Source organism: Lucilia cuprina, chromosome 6 (genome assembly GCF_022045245.1).
Source record: "Lucilia cuprina isolate Lc7/37 chromosome 6, ASM2204524v1, whole genome shotgun sequence".
NCBI classification, from domain to species: Eukaryota; Metazoa; Arthropoda; class Insecta; order Diptera; family Calliphoridae; genus Lucilia; species Lucilia cuprina.
In genome coordinates this window covers 53,561,322-53,580,515 of record NC_060954.1, presented here as the reverse complement: position 1 = coordinate 53,580,515, position 19,194 = coordinate 53,561,322, and the positions used below count along the sequence as shown (strand labels likewise).

General features: G+C 27.7%; 1 protein-coding gene across 1 annotated transcript in view; it reads right to left on the bottom strand.

Annotated features, from left to right (window-relative positions):
- LOC111680400 (roundabout homolog 4) overlaps window positions 1-19,194 on the bottom strand; it is a 146,455-nt gene that overhangs the window by 79,213 nt on the left and 48,048 nt on the right. The window lies entirely within an intron of this gene.

The following is a 19,194-nucleotide window of genomic DNA, read 5'->3' as shown; positions in this document are numbered from 1 at the left end:
GACTAGACTATAGACTAGACTATAGACTAGACTATAGACTAGACTATAGACTAGACTATAGACTAGACTATAGACTAGACTATAGACTAGACTTTTGACAAGACTATAGACTAGACTATAAAGAAAATGGAGTCACCCTAATAAAGTGTTTGGACTGGAGTGCAAAAGGTTCTTATTGTACAATGCAAATTATGAATTTAATGAAAGTGATGTGTTACAAAATAATTCAATATAAAAATCTTTTATTAAGATTAATGTGTTGCCAAAAAAGTAATGTTTTAGTAATATGGAATAAAGATTTAAAATTGTTAAAAGTCTCTTGTTAAAACTTTCGCTGTCTAAATCTATAATTTTGTATTCCCATTTAAACTATTTCCGCTAATAACAATTCATTATTTATTAATAATTTTTTTATAAAGCTTTTTTATTGTTTTATTTAAAGCTTAATTTTTTATGTAGTTTGGATCTCTTTTGGTATACTTTCATACCCTCTTTGGTACACAAACATACATATGACTTTAGAAAAAAAGAGAAAATCTTTTTTGTTTTGAGATGACTTTAATAAAACCGAAAACACACTTCATCAATTTGGCAACATCATGCTGTAAAGTAATTTTTTTTATTTTCCCAACTTGTTTTACTTTTATAAATAGTATTTTTTTTTTACTGTGATTGGTTTATTTCTTTGTTTTTTCTTGCCACAATAAAAATTACAAAATCTACAACAAAAGGCCTTGTTGTTGGAGCCATGTTGCATGTTGGCAAAAGAAGTAAGTAAGTAGTATATTACACAATCGACATGGTCATCATTTGTTGTAGGAACTTTTTACCTGCTTGCTTGTTCAGTTTGTTTGTTCTTTCGTTCGTTCGGGTTTCTTTTATTATTTTGCCATTCATTCATGACTGAAGTCATTTGTTAGTTGGTGGCCATGCTATTGCTGCTCTTAACTCTTGTGGGCTTTGAAAATAGTCTGGTCTGACTGCCTGACTTTGTGCATTGTCATGTGGTAGTAGACAGTAAAAACGGCGACGACAATGAATGGTAGTCTACTTTTTTTCCCTCTCGTATGCTGCTGCTTATTTTACTACGTGCAACTCGCGCTCATCGTGGCCAGTAAATCATTTTTTATATATATTTTTATAATACAATCTTTTATAAAGTTGAGTTTTTTGTATTTGTTTTTTATATATTTTTGTATAAATGTATTCTAAATGTACGTTTTGTTGTCAGCTTTTTTTTAGTTTTATTTGGTCTTTTTCTATATTAATAGCATAAAGGAAGTAAAATGAGTTCGATACGACTGACTGATATCCTAAAACGTGTTGAAGTTATTTTCAGTTTTTAGACTTACAATGAGAAGCTATAAACTTCCTTCTAGTCAAACCAACTTTAAAGTAATTGGTTGTTGGAACGAAAGAAATCAAAATTTTTACTAGATGAACGAACGTACGAACGGACAAAAGAATCGAGGACAGACACATAAACGAACTGAATGACGAAAGGATGGACGGACAAATTAATAAGTTGACAGACAGACGGAGACGACTGATTGATATCATAAAATGTTTTGAACCTATTTTCGGTTTTTAGTATTACAATGATTGTCAGATCAACAGCAACCAAAGTTTTTACTAAATGGACGGACGGACAAATGGATGGAGGGACAGACAGACAGGAATGGACAAAGAATCGCAGAGGAGAACAGTCTAAAAGTAATTTGAGTTACATCAGCATTAAAAGGATTAGCCTTTAAAGCCATATTTTACTAAGGTCTCCGGGAAATCACAGTCTGTAGCTTGACTGTAATGGATAAATGGACAGACAGACAGATGAAAAGTTAGACGAAAGGATGGAAGGACAGATCAAGAGGTTGACAGACAGACACATACGACTGCCTAATATCCTAAAATTTGTTGAACTTATTTTCGCTTTTAAGAATTACAATGGGAAGCTATAGGCTTTCTTTGAGTCAAATATCAACCTTAAAATATTTGGTTGTCGCAACAAAAGATACCAAAGTTTTCAATAGACGGACGGACACGTGAATGGAAGGACAGACGTACAACAAATGGATGGAGAATCGCAAAGTAGGAAGTTATTGAAGTCAAATTAACAATAAAGGGATTTGAATTCCAACCAAAATTTTACTTAGCTTTCTGAGAAATCACAACCTGGAGCTGATCGGTAATGTATAAATGGAAAGACAGACATATGAAGAATAGAACGAAAGGATGGACGGACAAATGAATACGTACACATACAAACGCTTCTCTTCCAAAATATAGACCGATTGTGGATCTAGAATTTGTAAGTGTTACATACATCCACAAACACTTTATACCCTGATGTAGGGTATACATATTCATAACTTATACTGACTGACCAAATGGTTTTTACTTGGCAGTCTCCCCTCTCCTTCCCCTTTGCTCTCACTGCATCTTAAACAAACAACAGTCAACAGTCAGCCGTTTAATGTGGCTGTCGTTTTTTTTTTTTTTTTGCTTTTTGCCACAGACACACAACAGTAGCCGTGTCTCGTTCATAATGTTTGATGTAAGACAAGATAACCATTTATGAGGAGTTAACCCGCTTTTTCATCACACAGCTCATGTTCTTTTTTTATTTTTTGAACGAGTATCTGTTTTTTCAACTAAATGTAATTTAATACATATATTGCTGTTTAAATACGTTGATATGTATGTTTTTTGTTTATTAAATTACTTATAATTTATGAAATGTACAACATAATTGGTCAAGGTTAGATCACATGAGATGAGCTTAACAAATTAATACTTATTTAAGAAGTTGAAACAAAAAATAAAAATTTTAAATAAAAAGATTTCCGAAAAGGAAGTCTTGCTAAGATATTTTGCTATAGTAAAGTGTTTTATTAACTGATTTATAGTTTTGCAATAATATAATATCCTCTTTCCTATAGTAACAAGTATTTCTAAATAGTTTGCAATATTAAAGGGTTTTGCTATTGCTGTATAACTTGTCTTGTTAATCATATTGTTAAAGAGTTTACTATGGTAAAGAGTCTTTCTTATAAAATTCACTTAAAAACAAGTATACAGTTTACAAGGGTGATTTTTGGTTTGGATTTTTTGCAATTTTGGAAAGACTGACTATAGTTAAGTGCCCTCTCAAGATAGTGTTCTGTAGTAAAGTATCTAGTAAGTAATCTAAACATTTTGTATTAGTAAAAAAGTATTTTCCAGTTTACTATAGTAAAGTGTGTTGCAAAGGTACTTTAGTGTAGTAAAGTGTACTATAAAAAGCAAGCCATAGTAAAGGCTTTCATCTGCAGTAATGTTACATTGTAAATAATTTACAAGAATAAAGTATTTTACTAAGTATTTTACTAAGTAGTCTTGTTAAAACAATCCACTAATGTAAAGTATCTTGTTAGTGCCGTTTACTTTAGTAAAGAGTCTTCCTTAGAGTGACAGAAAGATTACTATTGTGAAGTATCTTCCTGAGAATGACTTTTTAAGTTTACCTACTATAGTAAAGTGTTTCAAAAAAGCAAAGGATAGTATATTGTATTCATAATATAGTTTACTATGGTATATTGTCGTTTCTAAGTAGAAAAGCGTCGTAGGGTTTCAATAGAACTAACTAGTGTAAAGTATACAAAAGACAGTTTTTAATGGTACTTTGTTTTTACAAGTTATGTTACTATGGTGTAGTGTGGTAAAAAAGTGTTTTCTAAGACAGTTTACTATAGTAAAGTCTAGCCAATTAGAGTAAAGTGTCCTCACGACAATTTGCAACAGTATATTGTTTTCGTATGATAGTTTACTATAGTATATTATCTTTCCTAGATAGTAAACCATCATAGCGTAGAATAAAGCTTATGGTAAAAAATTGTTTTTCTAAGACAGTTTGCTATAGTAAAGTGTAGCCAAAACAACATATACATATATAGCAAAGGAGGTATTAAGACAACTTACTACAGTAAAGTATCCTAAAGATAGTTTACAATCCTCAATAAAATTTGCAAAGTATCCTCAAGACAGATTGCTATAGTATATTTTAAAGTATCCTTAAGATAGCAATAGTATATCATTTTCGTAAGACAATTTACTATGGTTTTCATATGATAGTTTACTATTGCCTTTCCTATATATTAAAGCATCGTAGTATAGAAAAATAATGATTATGGTAAAAAGGTGTTTTTCTAAGACAGTTTACTATAGTAAAGTGTAGCCAAAACATTTGGTCAATTCACAATCGATGTCATATTGTTGTATGTCATAAAAATTTTTCAAATAAATTTTTATGAAACAAAAACAAATCAATTATAAAAAAAATTTAAAAAAACCGGTAGGTTAGTGGTTAGTGTTTTAGTCTGGTAGACCGGAGTTTTTGGGTTCGATTCCTACCTGAGACACTGCGTAAGAAGCGCACAACAGAACCGATAGAGGTCTAGGTGTATTTTTTCGGATTTGATGTATATACATCCTCCTTTCAAACTAGCTAACTAACAATATATTATTCTATTGACTAGTCTATCGACTAGTCTATTAACTAAAATATAGTCTATAGAGTAGTAAATTAACTTGTCTATTGACTGGTCTATGTACGACTTCATTGACTAGTCTATGGACTAGTATATTGACTAGTCTCTAGACTAGTCTATTGACTTACCTATGGAATAGTCTAAAGTCTAATATATAAACTAGTCTATAGACAGATTAGTTGATTAGTCTATGGACTAGTCTATTGACAATTATGTGGACTTGTCAATGAAATAGTCTAATGTCTGGCCAATGGACTAGCCTATGTACTGGTCTATGGACTAGTGTATTGACTATCGTACGGACTAGTCTTTAATCTAATACATAAACTAGTATATGAACTAGTCTATTGACCAGTATATGGACTAGTACAGTAATTATTCTTATAACTAATTCTTTTCAAACTTACTAACTAAAAAAATTACGACATACTACGATACAACCATACAACACCGATTGTGAAATGGACAATTGTAATTGTATATAGAAAGTGTCCTTTATAGATCATTTTACTGTAGTAAAGAATCAGTTAAAACAGTTTCTTATAGTAAGGTTTTCTCTTTCGATAGTTTAGTAGTAGTAGAGTTTGATTTTAAAACAGTTTACTATAGTAAAGTATATTCCAGCTAGATGATGTAGTAAAGGGTCTTTTTTCTCTGGCAAAGTATATTGTTAGTCCTTTTTTGCTACAGTAAAGTATATTATTAAGCCTAATGTTTAATTTTAAATTTTTTATAAATTTTCGGATGCAACCTAAAAAAAAAATTGTTGCAATATATTTGCAACAGTACGGACAGACTTTAATGTATAAATTTTATTTTTGTTATTTGCAACAACATCAAACACAATCTGTTTTTTTTATGGCAAAATTATCCAGAACAATTACAATCATGTTGGTATTTGTTTTTTTTTTTTTTTTGTTTATGTATATGTCATTTTAAATGATTTTATTACAAACATCCTTACATTATTACACTCATAGTCATTTATAAATATGTATGTATAAAATTTTTTGTTTAATATTTTGACAGCTGTCAATAATGACAATTTAGTAGGTACTTGTATACATATATATGTATATAACCAACTTGTTTATAGTATGATTTTGATTATTGTTATATGTCTGTCTGATAATGACTAAAGTAATTTGATCAGAAAAGGATTACACATATTCAATGGGAGGAGGGAAAAAAGAGCAGAAAAAATCCCTGATTATAAACAAACAGGCGGCGACGTCCATTTAACCATAACCGTTAAAAAATAATAACAATTTAATTAAATTAATGTGGTTTTAAATTTTTGTTTGTAGTCATTGTTTTTTTCGGAGATTTTTTTTTTCATTCTCATCCTGACAGTATGCACTATAAATGATAGCAATTAACAAATGTCAATTAAATGATAATTAAATGTGATTTTGTTTTTAAATTGTAAATGTCTGTTTAAGTTTTTTTGATTTGCAAAAAATTTAAATGTTAAAAAAATTGTAATAAAAGTCCTTTAAAGTCCTTTTTAAAGTTTGTTTATCTACTGTGGTTTCCAACAATCTTGATTCTGCTTAAGGTTTTCTATTTTTCGGTTTTTTTTATTGAATCTATGTTTTTCCATTATGATTTTTTCTCCTTAATAGTATTCCCTTTTACACTCTAACCACTTTATTTTCCCATAAACAGAATATTTTATCAAGCATTAAGTATTAAACACAAAAAAGCGATTTTCAAAAAAAAAACTTGAATAATTTGTACCTGGAAATGTAAAAAAGGATAATGGTTTTTAAGTTTTAATATTAAGTAAACATGTCACATACCACAGCAAGGTTATGGTAAGTAAAAAGCAAAGTATTGCAAAAGATAAGTACAATTTACAAAAACGAAAAAGAACATTATTTTGTAATAGATAGAAGAGGACATATAAAGCGCTATACAAAAATGGTTTACTATAACAGTTTACTATACTGTAGAGTTTGCAAAATAGTTCATTATACTAAAGTTTACTTTAGAAAATACTTTACTACTGCAAACACTTTGCACTATAGCTTTGTTAAATCAGTTTACTAGAGTTAAGGTATTTGCCATAAGAGATTACCATAGTAAAGTATTTGCGGAAAAAGTTTACTGTAGTAAAGTGTTTGCTATAAGAGATATTCTAGTAAAGTGATTTCCTGAAAAACTTTACTATAGTGAAGTGTTTGCTGAAGCAGTTTACTACAGTAAAGGGTTTGCTACAAGAGTTTACTATAGTAAGGTGTTTGCTACAAGAGCTAACTATAGTAAAGTGTTTGCTACAAGAGTTTACCACCGTAAAGATTTTACTTAAACAGTTCACTATAGTTAAAGCGTTTGCAGAAACAGTTTGCTACATAAACAGTTTACTATATATTACGTAAACAATTTATTATAGTAAAGTGTTTGCAAACACAGTTCTTTATAGTTAAGGTGTTTGTTGAAACAGTTTACTACAGTAAAGTGTTTGCTAAAACACTTTATTGTATTAAAGTGTTTGCTGAAACAGTTTACTACAGAAAAGTGTTTGCTGAAACGGTTTACTATAGTAAAGTGTTTGGCGAAACAGTTTACTATAGTAAAGTGTTTGCCGAAACAGTTTACTGTAGTAAAGTGTTTGCTGAAACAGTTTACTATAGTAAAGTGTTTGCCGAAACAGTTTACTATAGTAAAGTGTTTTCTGAAACAGTTTACTACAGTAAAGCGTTCTCTTAAACAGTTTACTATAGTAAAGTGTTTGTTAAAACAGTTTACTATAGTAAAGTGTTTGTTGAAACAGTTTACTGTAGTAAAGTGTTTGGCGAAACAGTTTACTATAGTAAAGTGTTTTCTAAAACAATTCACTATAGTGAAGTGTTAATCAAGTGCTTTCCTCAAACAGTTTACTACAGTCAAGTGCTTTTCTCAAACTGTTTACTATAGTAAAGTTCTTTTCTGAAACCATTTGCTATAGTAAAGTGTCTTCTCAAGGCTTTCTAAGGTAAAAAAGTGTTTTCCTGATCAATATAACTACTAAAGTAGTTTGAAGATAATTTGCTATAGAAAAAGTAACTTTCCAAAACAGTTAACTATAGTAAATTACCTTTTTAAGAATATTCTTAAGAAAAAAAGTTCTTCTTAAGTTAGTTTACTTTAGCATAGAATCGACAACACAGTTTACTATAGTAATATATCTTCTCAATGCAATCATTGTCATTCTTTATCTAAAAATAGTTTTTTATAAAAAAATGTCTACTTTAGATAGTTTACTATAGTAAATTGTCTTCTAAATGTCTAACTATAGTAAAGTTTAATACAGACAGTTTATATTAGTAAAGTAACTTCTTAGAAATTTAGTAAAATGTTTTCCCTGATAGTTTACTAAAGCAAAGTGTCTTCTTATGAGAGTTTACTATAGGAAAATGTCTTCAAATGTGTTTACTATAGTTAAGTAATTACTTTAGATAGTTTGCTATAGTAAATTGTCATCAAAACGTTTCAGTATAGTAAAGTTTAGTGCAGACAGTTATATCAGATAGTTTACTATAGCAAAGTGTCTTCTTTTGGAAGTTTACTATAGGAAAGTGACTCTAAATTTGTTTACTATAGTTAATTTATTACTATAGTAAATTGACTTCAAAACGTGTAACTGTAGTATAGTATAGTTTAGTGCAGAAAGTTTATATTAGTAAAGTGTTTTCTTAGGAATTTAGTAAAGTGTTTTCTGAGATAATTTACTATAGCAAAATGTCTTCTTATGAAATTTTACTATAGGTTGTTTACTGTAGTTAAAGAAGTAACTTTAGATAGTTATAGTAAATTGTCTTCAAAATGTTTTACTATAGTTAAGTTTAGTATAGCAAAAGCTGTTTACTACTTGTATGTTACATATTATAAAAATATTGTAATATTACTTGCAAATTTACAAACTTTTACTATACCACCTTAGATTGTAAAAAAAATAAACAAATACAACAAACATTTTTTTTCTATTCCTTATTAAGGACTTTTTTCGTGTAAGTGTGTATTTAAAAATACTAAAATAATAAAATGCTAAAGAAAATAACATTTGATATACAATATTTACAATGTAAAATACAAGACCATAAGCACGTTTATGTTGTACTGTCTGGTTCTTTATTTCTAATACTCTAGCGAGTGATATTTCTACTTTTTTTAAATAAATAAATTTTTAAGTATATAATCTACACCATCAAAGTGAATTTTGTTGAAAAAAACGAAAAAAGTTCCTTAAGAGGTCACTTTGAAATTTTTGGTTTTCTTACAAGGATGTCTTTTTTCACTTTTCTATTAAATATGAAATTTAGTTTAAACTAAAACTTATCGAAGAGAGTAAGAGACATAAGGAGTATAAGATATTTGCCAAAAGCTTTCAATGATGATTAAATAAGGATTTCTGCTGTTGTGAAAAAAATTTGTTGTTTTTTTGTGAGTTGGTATCATGTCAATTACATGTTAAGAGTTTTTTGAAAAGAAAAAAAATATCTTTAAAATATATCTGTAAAAAACACATTACCACAAATATGCCTTAAGAAATAAATATGGCATAAATATTCTATAAATCCTGTTTACTTCTTATTGTGCCACAAATAGCAAAATCACGCAGGAACTGTAATTGGATTAGTGTCAAGGTGCCACACAGTTCTAACACAAACCTCTATTTATTTCATTTTTTTCATCTTTCCTTTTGGAATTCCTGGGGAGGAGACCACAAAAGTTGTTTTGTAGTTATATTAAAATGTATAAAGCTCCCTTGAGGCTTTGCCTGCGGGTAAATGCCTGTTTTACATTATTTTTAGCTTATGCCCTTCTATTGGGGAGGATTTTCTTTTTTTCGTTTTCCAAGTGATGGTAGATTGGTTTTGCTTTTAAGCAATTTGTGCGTGGTAAATTGTGCCAATGTGTTTGTTAAAAATTGCTTTGCTTTTTTTCCTTCTATGCCTTAATTCTTTAGAGAGCGAACAAAAATTGTTATCATTTTAATCAGATAAATGATAAAACCTTCAAAAAAGAAAGTTTTTTTGAAAATTATATTAATTTGAAAGGCATCTTTCTTAGACAGACAGACAGACAGACGGACACACACACAGCTAGCTCGCGTTTCAGTTACTTGAGTTAAGTTCTGTAAATTATCTTCAAGTTTTAGGGGCAAATATAAAAATTGGTTTCATATATTTAACAATTAAAAATTAATTGTAGTTAGATATACACCACTTTAAAGCAGTTTAATATAGTAAAATATCTTCTTAACATACTTTACTCTAGTAAAAACAAAAAAAACTTCTTCAATCAGTTTGCTTTAGAAACACGTACTTCTAAGCAGTTTTTTATAGTAAACTTTCGACCTAATATTGCTTACCATAGTAAAGTCAGTTTTCAAGACATTTTGCTATAATAAAGAAGTTAACTATAGTAAAATGTCTTCTTAAGATACTTTACTATAGCGAAAAAAAAACATCTTCAGTCAGTTTGCTTTAGAAACACGTACTTCTCAGCAATTTTTTTGTACAAAAATTTCTATTCAATATTGCTGATTATAGTAAAGACAGTTTGCAAGACATTTTACTATAGTAAAGTATCTACCAACTTAGTTTACTATAGTAAAGAAACTGCCAAAATAATTTGCTATACTAAAGGCTGCTTTAGAAACACGTACTTCTAAGCAGTTTGTTATAGTAATTCTACCTAATATTTCTTACTATAGTATTATTACTATAGTTTACTATAGTAAAATATATATTAAACTTTCGTTCTTAGATAATTTACTATAGTAAATTGCTTTTCTACAAGAGTTTGCTATAGTAAAGTTTATTCTAAAAGAGTTTGGTATTGCAATTTGTTTTCTTATGACAGTTTGCTATTGTACACTTTTTTTTAAGTTTACTAAAGTAAAATATCTCAGTTTACTATTGCAAATACCATTTAAGAAAAGTATTCCTAGTAAAATTTTAGTTTTCTTCAGTAAAATATTTTATTAAGTAATTTTTCTTTACTATAGTAAATTTCTAAAGTAAATAAGAGTTTGCTATTGCAATTTGTCTTCTTATGATAGTTTGCAATATTAAACTGTCTTTTTTAAGTTTACTAAAGTAAAGTGTCATTGTAAAACAGTTTACTAAAGCAAATGCCATTTTACGAACAGTGTTCCTAGTAAAGTTTCAGTTTTCTATAGTAAAATGCTTTCTTAAGTAATTTTGCCTTCTTAAGGAATTTACTATATAGTAATGCATCTTCTTAAACAGTTTGCTAAAGTAAATTATCTCCTAGAAAAATTTCCTATTGTAAATTGTCTTATCTAAGTAACTTTAGTGTACTTAGATTGTTAAATACCTTCAAAGAGTGTTGGCATAGTAAATTGTCTTCTAAGACTATAAACATTTAGCAAATTATCTTTCTCAAACAGTTAACTATAGCAAAGTGTGTTCCTTATACAGTTTGCTATTGCAAAGTGTTTTTTTAAAACAGTTTGCTATTGCAAAGTGTTTTTTTAAAACAGTTTACAAATAGCAAAGTATCTTCCAGAGACAGTAACTATAGCAAAGTGTGTTCATTATATAATTTACTATTGCAAAGTGTCTTCTTAGCTATAGCAAAGTGTGTTCCTTATATAGTTTGCTTTTGCAAAGTGTTTTCCAAAACAGTTGGGTTAAGTATAGTAAAGTAAAGTTAGCTGTAGCAAATTTTGTTTCTTATATAGTTTACTATTGCAAATATATTCTAAGACAGCTGACATTTAGCAAGGTATGTTTCTGGGGAAGTTACCTAAAGCGAAATGTGTTGTTTAGATAGTTTGGTATTGCAAAGTGTTTTCTAAGAGAGTTTGGATACAGCATAGGGCAGTTCGCTATAGCAAAATATAGTTTACTATTGCAAAATGTTTTCTCAAATAGTTTGTAATGCATCTTCCAAAAACAGTTAGCTATAGCAAAGTGTGTTAATTATATAGTATGCTATTGCAAAGTATATTCTAAGACAGCTGACATATAGCAAAGTATCTTTCTGGGAGAATTACCTATAGCAAAGTGTGTTCCTTATATAGTTTGCTATTGCAAAGTGTTTTCTAAAACAGTTTGCATATAGCAAAATATGTTCCTTATATAGTTTACTATTGCAAAGTGTATTCTAAGGAAGCTAATCTATAGCAAAGTATCTTCCTGCGACAGTTTGTTAAAGCAAAGTGTGTTCCTGAGACAGTAAGCTATAGCAAAGTGTGTTCCTTATATAGTTTGCTATTGCAAAGTGTATTCTAAGAAAGCTAACCTATAGCAAAGTATTTTTCTGAGACAGTTAGCTATAGCAAAGTGTGTTTTATGGTAGTAAGCTATAGCAAAGTGTTTTGCAGTAGTTTACTTAACTAAAGAATCTTCTTTTTACTATTTTCAAAGTTTAGGGGAATGAAGCCTTAAAACTTGTTATTTTTATTTTTATTTTTTTTTTTTTTTTTGGTGTTGCAAACTTTAAAACATCTTAATAATGCCGATTTTTTAAGGGTAGTATACTTTATAAAACGAAATTCTATGATTTCATCTAGGGAATTAAATAAAATTAAACTTATTTTTCCAATCAAATGTTTATTATAGCAATACATGTTGCAGTATTGTTAATAATTATAAAACTCTATTAAATGTTGAAATGAAATGTAAAAAGGGAATTTTGGGGAAGGCCTGATTTGCACAAAAAAAAAAAAAAAATAAAGAAAATTTTTAGATTTTTTTTTCAAACTTTAAAATTTCTTTATTGAGTTTTGCTTTACATATATTTTTTTTCAATTATAATTTAATGTTTGCTTTTAGCCATTAATAGCATTATATTATTTAGAAACCATACATTGTATTTGTTAGAGACCCTACACTTAAAAGCTTATTAAGTAATCAAATATAAAATTATGCTGATTTCAAAATAAAATTCTCATATTTTTAAAAAATTAATGGTCATATGCTTTTAACAAAGGCTGTTATGGAAAGAAATAAAAGAACATTATATTTTTCCCAGCATTTAGAAAAAGAAAACATAAAAATTTAACAATAAATAGAGAGAAAAAAAAAACAAGCAAGAAATTGTAGTCAGGAGAAGCCGACCATATGATACCCTACAATTGTTACCAAATTTTTAGTGAATTATCTACAAAATTGAGAGCTGTAGTTTGATTATTAGCCCTATTCGGGGATTTAGTTGTATAGGGGCTAGGTGGAATAATAGACCGTTCTTAACCATTTTCAAAAGACTTCGTTTCTGGAAGAATAGGAGATCATGTACCAAATTTCATTGAATTATCTTAAAAATTGCGACCTGTAGATTGATTACAAGGACGGACAGATGGCAGGACGGAAGGACGGACGGAAGGACGGACGGAAGGACGGACGGAAGGACGGGCGGAAGGATGGACGGAAGGACGGACAGAAGGACGGACAGACGGACGGATGGACGGACGACAGACGGAAGGATAGACAGACATAGCAAAATCGACTTAGCAAATGATTTTAAGCCGATTGGTATAGTTTAAAGTAGGTACCAATATTATTGTGCTTTACAAACTGCAGAACAAACCCTCCCTACTAAAGTGGTGTAGGGTATAACAAACTCAAAGTACTTGAAAACCATTAAACGACCTTTAAAAAGCAAACAAATATTTTTTGAACAATAGTTTTAGTTTTAATAATGAGAATGAGTTCATAAGTTGAGGAAGGCTTTCAAAACACAATTTTTAAACAAGAAAGAAAAAATATATTTAAAACTAAAAGTTTTAAAGAAAAAATTTTTTCAAAAAATTTGTTTAACAAAATGTTTACATATGTTATCTGCAATTGGCCGTTTGTCTAAAATCTCTTACATTTAAAGAAATTACAATAATAAAAAAGACAAAGACTAGACAAAAGCAAAAAACTGCATCCATAAAATCCATAAATATCTTTATGTTGACAGTTTTAATAACATTTGAAAACATTTGTCGCTCTTACCAACCGAATCCCCCTCCCATTGAAAGAAATTTTATATGAACAAAATCTAAAACTAAAAGCACATCTTGAAGATGAAAAAACTAAAAAAATAAATTCTACTGATAAGAATTTTTGCTTTCATTCCTTTTTTTCTATTCTAATTTTGTTTATGTTTTTCAAAAAAAATCTTTATCTCTTTGGTTTTGTATTTCAGCTGCTCTAAAAGTAAAACATCTATAGAGTTTTCTTCTATCTTTCCAAAAGTATCTTATGAATATGTATTCTCTTATTGTTTGTTGTCTATTTTTTTTCGTTTTATGTTAATAAGACATTTTAAGTGAAAAAATTCATGTTTTTTTTTTTTTGGTACCAACTCACTCCTTTTTCACTCTTCAAATGAGGTCACTTAAGATGTGTATATCATTGGAAAAACAAGAAAAGAAGTTTTTAAATTATAAGAAAAAAAAAAACATCAGACACAAAAAATGTTTTCAAAAATTTTCCAATTATATGAGTCTTTTTACAAATGAATTTCCAAAGATAACTCATTTGAACATAGTATTTCTAGAGTTCACTATAGTAAAGCGTTTTACTACTACAGTTTACTATAGTAAAATGTTTTCTTACTACAGTTAACTACAGTAAAGCGTTTCCTAACTCTGTTTACTTTAGTAAAACACTTTCCTAATGCAGTTTACTATAGTAAAGAACTTTTACTGTAGTAAAAGGCAGAGCAGAGAATTTTTAAAAAAGTTTACAATAGTTAATTGATTTTAAACTCGGTTTACTATACACGACTTACCTGTAACTATTCTCTTATGATATTTCCACAGTTTACTATAGTAAAGCGTTTTCCTAACATAGTTTACTTTAGTAAAACACTTTCCTAATACAGTTTACTATAGTAAAGTAATTCCTAAGATAGTTTACTATAATAAAAGATCTCCCTCATAGGAGCAGAGTATTTCCAAAGAAGTTTACTATAGTAAATTGATTTTAAACACGGTTTACTATACAAGACTTTCCAGTAACTATTATCTTAAGATAACTCATAAGAGCAGAGTATTTCTACAGTTTACTATAGTAAAATGTGTTCCTAACACAGTTATCTACAGTTAAGCGATTTCCTAACAAAGTTTACTTTAGTAAAACACTTTCCTAACACAGTTTTCTATAGTAAAATACTTGCTAAGATAGTTTACTATATTAAAAGGTCTCACTCATAAGAGTAGAGTATTTCTAAAAAAGTTTACTATAGTAAATAGATTTTAAACACTTTTTAATATTCGAAACCTTTCAGTAACTATTTACTTAAGATAACTCATAAGAACAAAATATTTCTAAAACAGTTTACTATAGTAAAGCTCTTTTTTAACACATTAAAGTTCTTTCCTAACAAAATTTACTATAAAAAAGTTATCTTAAAAAATTTACTATAGTAAAGAGTTTCCTAAAATAGTTTACTATACTAAAAAGTCTTTCTAAAACAGTTTAGTTAAAAATTTATTTCCAATGCTAGTATACTATAGTAAAGTGTCTCCTAAAAATGTTTTACTGAGTCTTAACACATTGCATTAGTAAAATGTCTTCCAAAAACTATTTACTATAATAAAATGTTTTCCTAAGACAGTTACCTAACTAAAAAATCCCATCTAAATAGTTTTTCATAGTTTTTCATTATAACATAGTTTACTATTGTAAATTAACTTCCTTCAACCTATTACTATATACAAAGCCCTACTAACACATTTTATATAGCAAAATATCTCCTAAAACAGTTTACTACAGTAGAGTGTAGTAAACTGTTTTAGGAGATATTTTTTATAGTAAGCTGTCATCATAAGATAGTTTTCTATAGTAAATTAACTTCATTCACTCTTTACTATATACAGAGTCTTACTAATACATTTTACTATAGCAAAGTGTTTCCTACGACAGTTTACTATACTAGAGTGTTTCTTAAAACACCTGGCAATAGTAAAATGACTCCCAGAAACAGTCTACTATAGCAGAGTGCATTTCTAAGACAATAAACTATAGCAAAGAGTTTCCTAAAACTTCCAGAAACTGTCTGCTATAGCAGGGTGTATTCCTAAGACAAAAAACTATAGCAAAGTATTTCAATAACACAGTTTTCCATAGTTAATAATTATTAAAGGCAGTTTACTATAGTAAACTGACATTTTACTATAGTAAACTGGCTTTCTTACACAGTTAACTAACAAACAGTGTCTTGCTGTAAGATTTTATTACAGTAAGAAGGTTTAAAAGACAGTTAATAATGGCAAAATGTCTTTCTAAAGAATTTTACTATAGAAAAGTATATTTTAAGATAGTTTACTATAGTAAAGTGTTTTTTAAGACAACTTGCAGTAGTATAATGCAATAGACAATTAACTATAGTAAAAGTTTCATTTAGACGTTTTATATAAGAAAAATGTCTTTTTTATAAACTTTTACTATAGTTATAGTTTAGCTATAGTAAAGTGTTTGCTAAGAAGTTTTAATATAGTAAAATGTATGTTAAGACAGCTTGATATATCAGAATGTTTTTTACTTAAAACCGTTTACTATAGTAAAATGTTTAGATAAGCCGATTTGCTATAGTAAAGTCCTTAATACTGTTTATATATTTCCAAAGAGTTTACTTTAGTAAATTATCTTAATACTTCAGTTTACTATAGAAAACTATTTTAGTAATACTGTTTACTATAATCTTTATAAAATAATTTACTATGGCAATATGTTTACTACAGTAAAATCTCTATAGTAAAGTATTTTTGTAACAGCATTTGTTGTAGTAAAATGTTTCCATATCATTTAACCTCCATAAATCCTTTTTTTAACAGCCCCAAAACTATAATTTCTCTATTATTTTACCACCAGGTAGTTTAATCTTACCTTACTAACGACCTCATTGCCAATTTTGTTTATAGCAATTTGAATTTAATTTGAAAAAAACCTCATTATTTAGGTATTTGTTTTATGTTCTATAATAAATAAAAATTCATTTATATTACAATGTTTTATTATAATTTCTGCACAATTTTGCCCTAAAAATTTCATAGTTTATGAAATATTACCACCACATAGCAATAAAAGTTGTTTTTTCGGCGTTTGTACTTTATAAGTTAGTTTTTTTTCGAGAAATACACCCCAAATATAAAGTCAATTTATTTCTTCAAAAAAACAAACTTAAAAAGAACCGAAAAAAATTATTATTTATACACAAGTTTTTTTGTTAAAGATGAAATTATATTCTAGGAATTTTGGTACTTAATATGTATGTATAATATATATATATATATATATATATATACATAAGTATGTTTGAAATAAAAATGTGAAAAACAACAAAAATAAAATTAATGACTTTTTATAACTATGATACATGGCAGACTAGAGCATAAATTGAACTAGAGACTTCAGCAGTAAAAGTATAAATTTTTACCCAAACAATTTATATAAATACAACCACAACATGTTTAATATAAAGTACTTAAGCATAGGAAGGAGTATGTGAGGAAAACATTAAACAAATATTTTAATTGTTGGACTAATTCTAGTCCAGTCGTCATATGCAAGAAGCATCTACATATGAAAGTAAGGGGAAGAATTGATTTTTAAGCAGATTTATAACGTTATAAAGTTATAAAGTTATAAAGTTATAAAGTTATAAAGTTATAAAGTTATAAAGTTATAAAGTTATAAAGTTATAAAGTTATAAAGTTATAAAGTTATAAAGTTATAAAGTTATAAAGTTATAAAGTTATAAAGTTATAAAGTTATAAAGTTATAAAGTTATAAAGTTATAAAGTTATAAAGTTATAAAGTTATAAAGTTATAAAGTTATAAAGTTATAAAGTTATAAAATTATAAAGTTATAAAGTTATAAAGTTATAAAGTTATAAAGTTATAAAGTTATAAAGTTATAAAGTTATAAAGTTATAAAGTTATAAAGTTATAAAGTTATAAAGTTATAAAGTTATAAAGTTATAAAGTTATAAAGTTATAAAGTTATAAAGTTATAAAGTTATAAAGTTATAAAGTTATAAAGTTATAAAGTTATAAAAACATAAATTACTGAATTTTTGCTTTAATTATCATTTTTATGAAATTTCTTTATTATTTATATTCCTGTTACTTATTTATAAATCTCTATTAATTTGTTTACATTTTTAAACACTTTTTGTTGTTTTAAATATTTTTTTTAAATTTTGTCTCTAAGTAAAAATTTTTATGTTTAAAAGTTTTAAAAAATTATTTGTTATACTTTTTATGGAATTTTGTTGGCAAACATAAAAAAAAAACTTTTTTCAAATATTTTCACCAAAATAAATTTTACTCAGGGGCTTATAAATAGCAGACTTTTGCTAGAAAATACTTTTCTTTATATGTTGTATATTAAATTAAGCTCTAGGAGTTTTGCTACAAGTTTTGTGTTATTTTTTATATTGTTATACAAAAAAAAAATATTTTTTTATTTTACTTATATGATTTTTATAGTGTTTTTCTTTGTTTTCTTTCCATAAGAATTATTATATTATTTGTATGTATTTTGCAACAGATAAAATTCTAACATATAAAGTTTCGGCAAAAGTTTCGTACTCAAACTTGTTACTGTAAGTAGTTTTGTGAAATAAATAACTAATGTTAAAAGGAATTTAGTTAAGTAAATGGTATTTTATATATTTTTTTAAATAAAAAATATTAGAGAAATTTTAAAAGTTTAAAATTTAAGTTATGTGGGATTTTAATTACAAATTTACACCGATGTGAGGTAAAAGACAAAAATTTTAGATATTTAACTGTTTACGAACTTAGGTACGAAGGACCATTTGCGAAATTTAGAAATTAAACTAGGAACTAGATATAAACTAAAACGGAACTAGAACTGAACTAGAACTGAATTAGAACTGAACTAGAACTAGAACTGAACTAGAACTGAACTAGAACTGAACTAGAACTGAACTAGAACTGAACTAGAACTGAACTAGAACTGAACTAGAACTGAACTAGAACTGAACTAGAACTGAACTAGAACTGAACTAGAACTGAACTAGAACTGAACTAGAACTGAACTAGAACTGAACTAGAACTGAACTAGAACTGAACTAGAACTGCACTAGAACTGAACTAGAACTGAACTAGAACTGAACTAGAACTGAACTAGAACTGAACTAGAACTGAACTAGAACTGAACTAGAACTGAACTAGAACTGAACTAGAACTGAACTAGAACTGAACTAGAACTGAACTAGAACTGAACTAGAAACTGAACTAGAACTGAACTAGAACTGAACTAGAACTGAACTAGAACTGAACTAGAACTGAACTAGAACTGAACTAGAACTGAACTAGAACTGAACTAGAACTGAACCAGAACTGAACTAGAACTGAACTAGAATTGAACTAGAACTGAACTTGAACTGAACTTGAACTGAACTAGAACTGAACTAGAACTGAACAAGAACTGAATTAGAACTGAATTAGAACTGAACTAGAACTGAACTAGAACTGAACTAGAACTGAACTAGAACTGAACTAGAACTGAACTAGAACTGAACTAGAACTGAACTAGAACTGAACTAGAACTGAACTAGAACTGAACTAGAACTGAACTAGAACTGAACTATAACTGAACTATAACTAACTATAACTGAACTAGAACTGAACTAGAACTGAACTAGAACTGAACTAGAACTGAACTAGAACTGAACTAGAACTGAACTAGA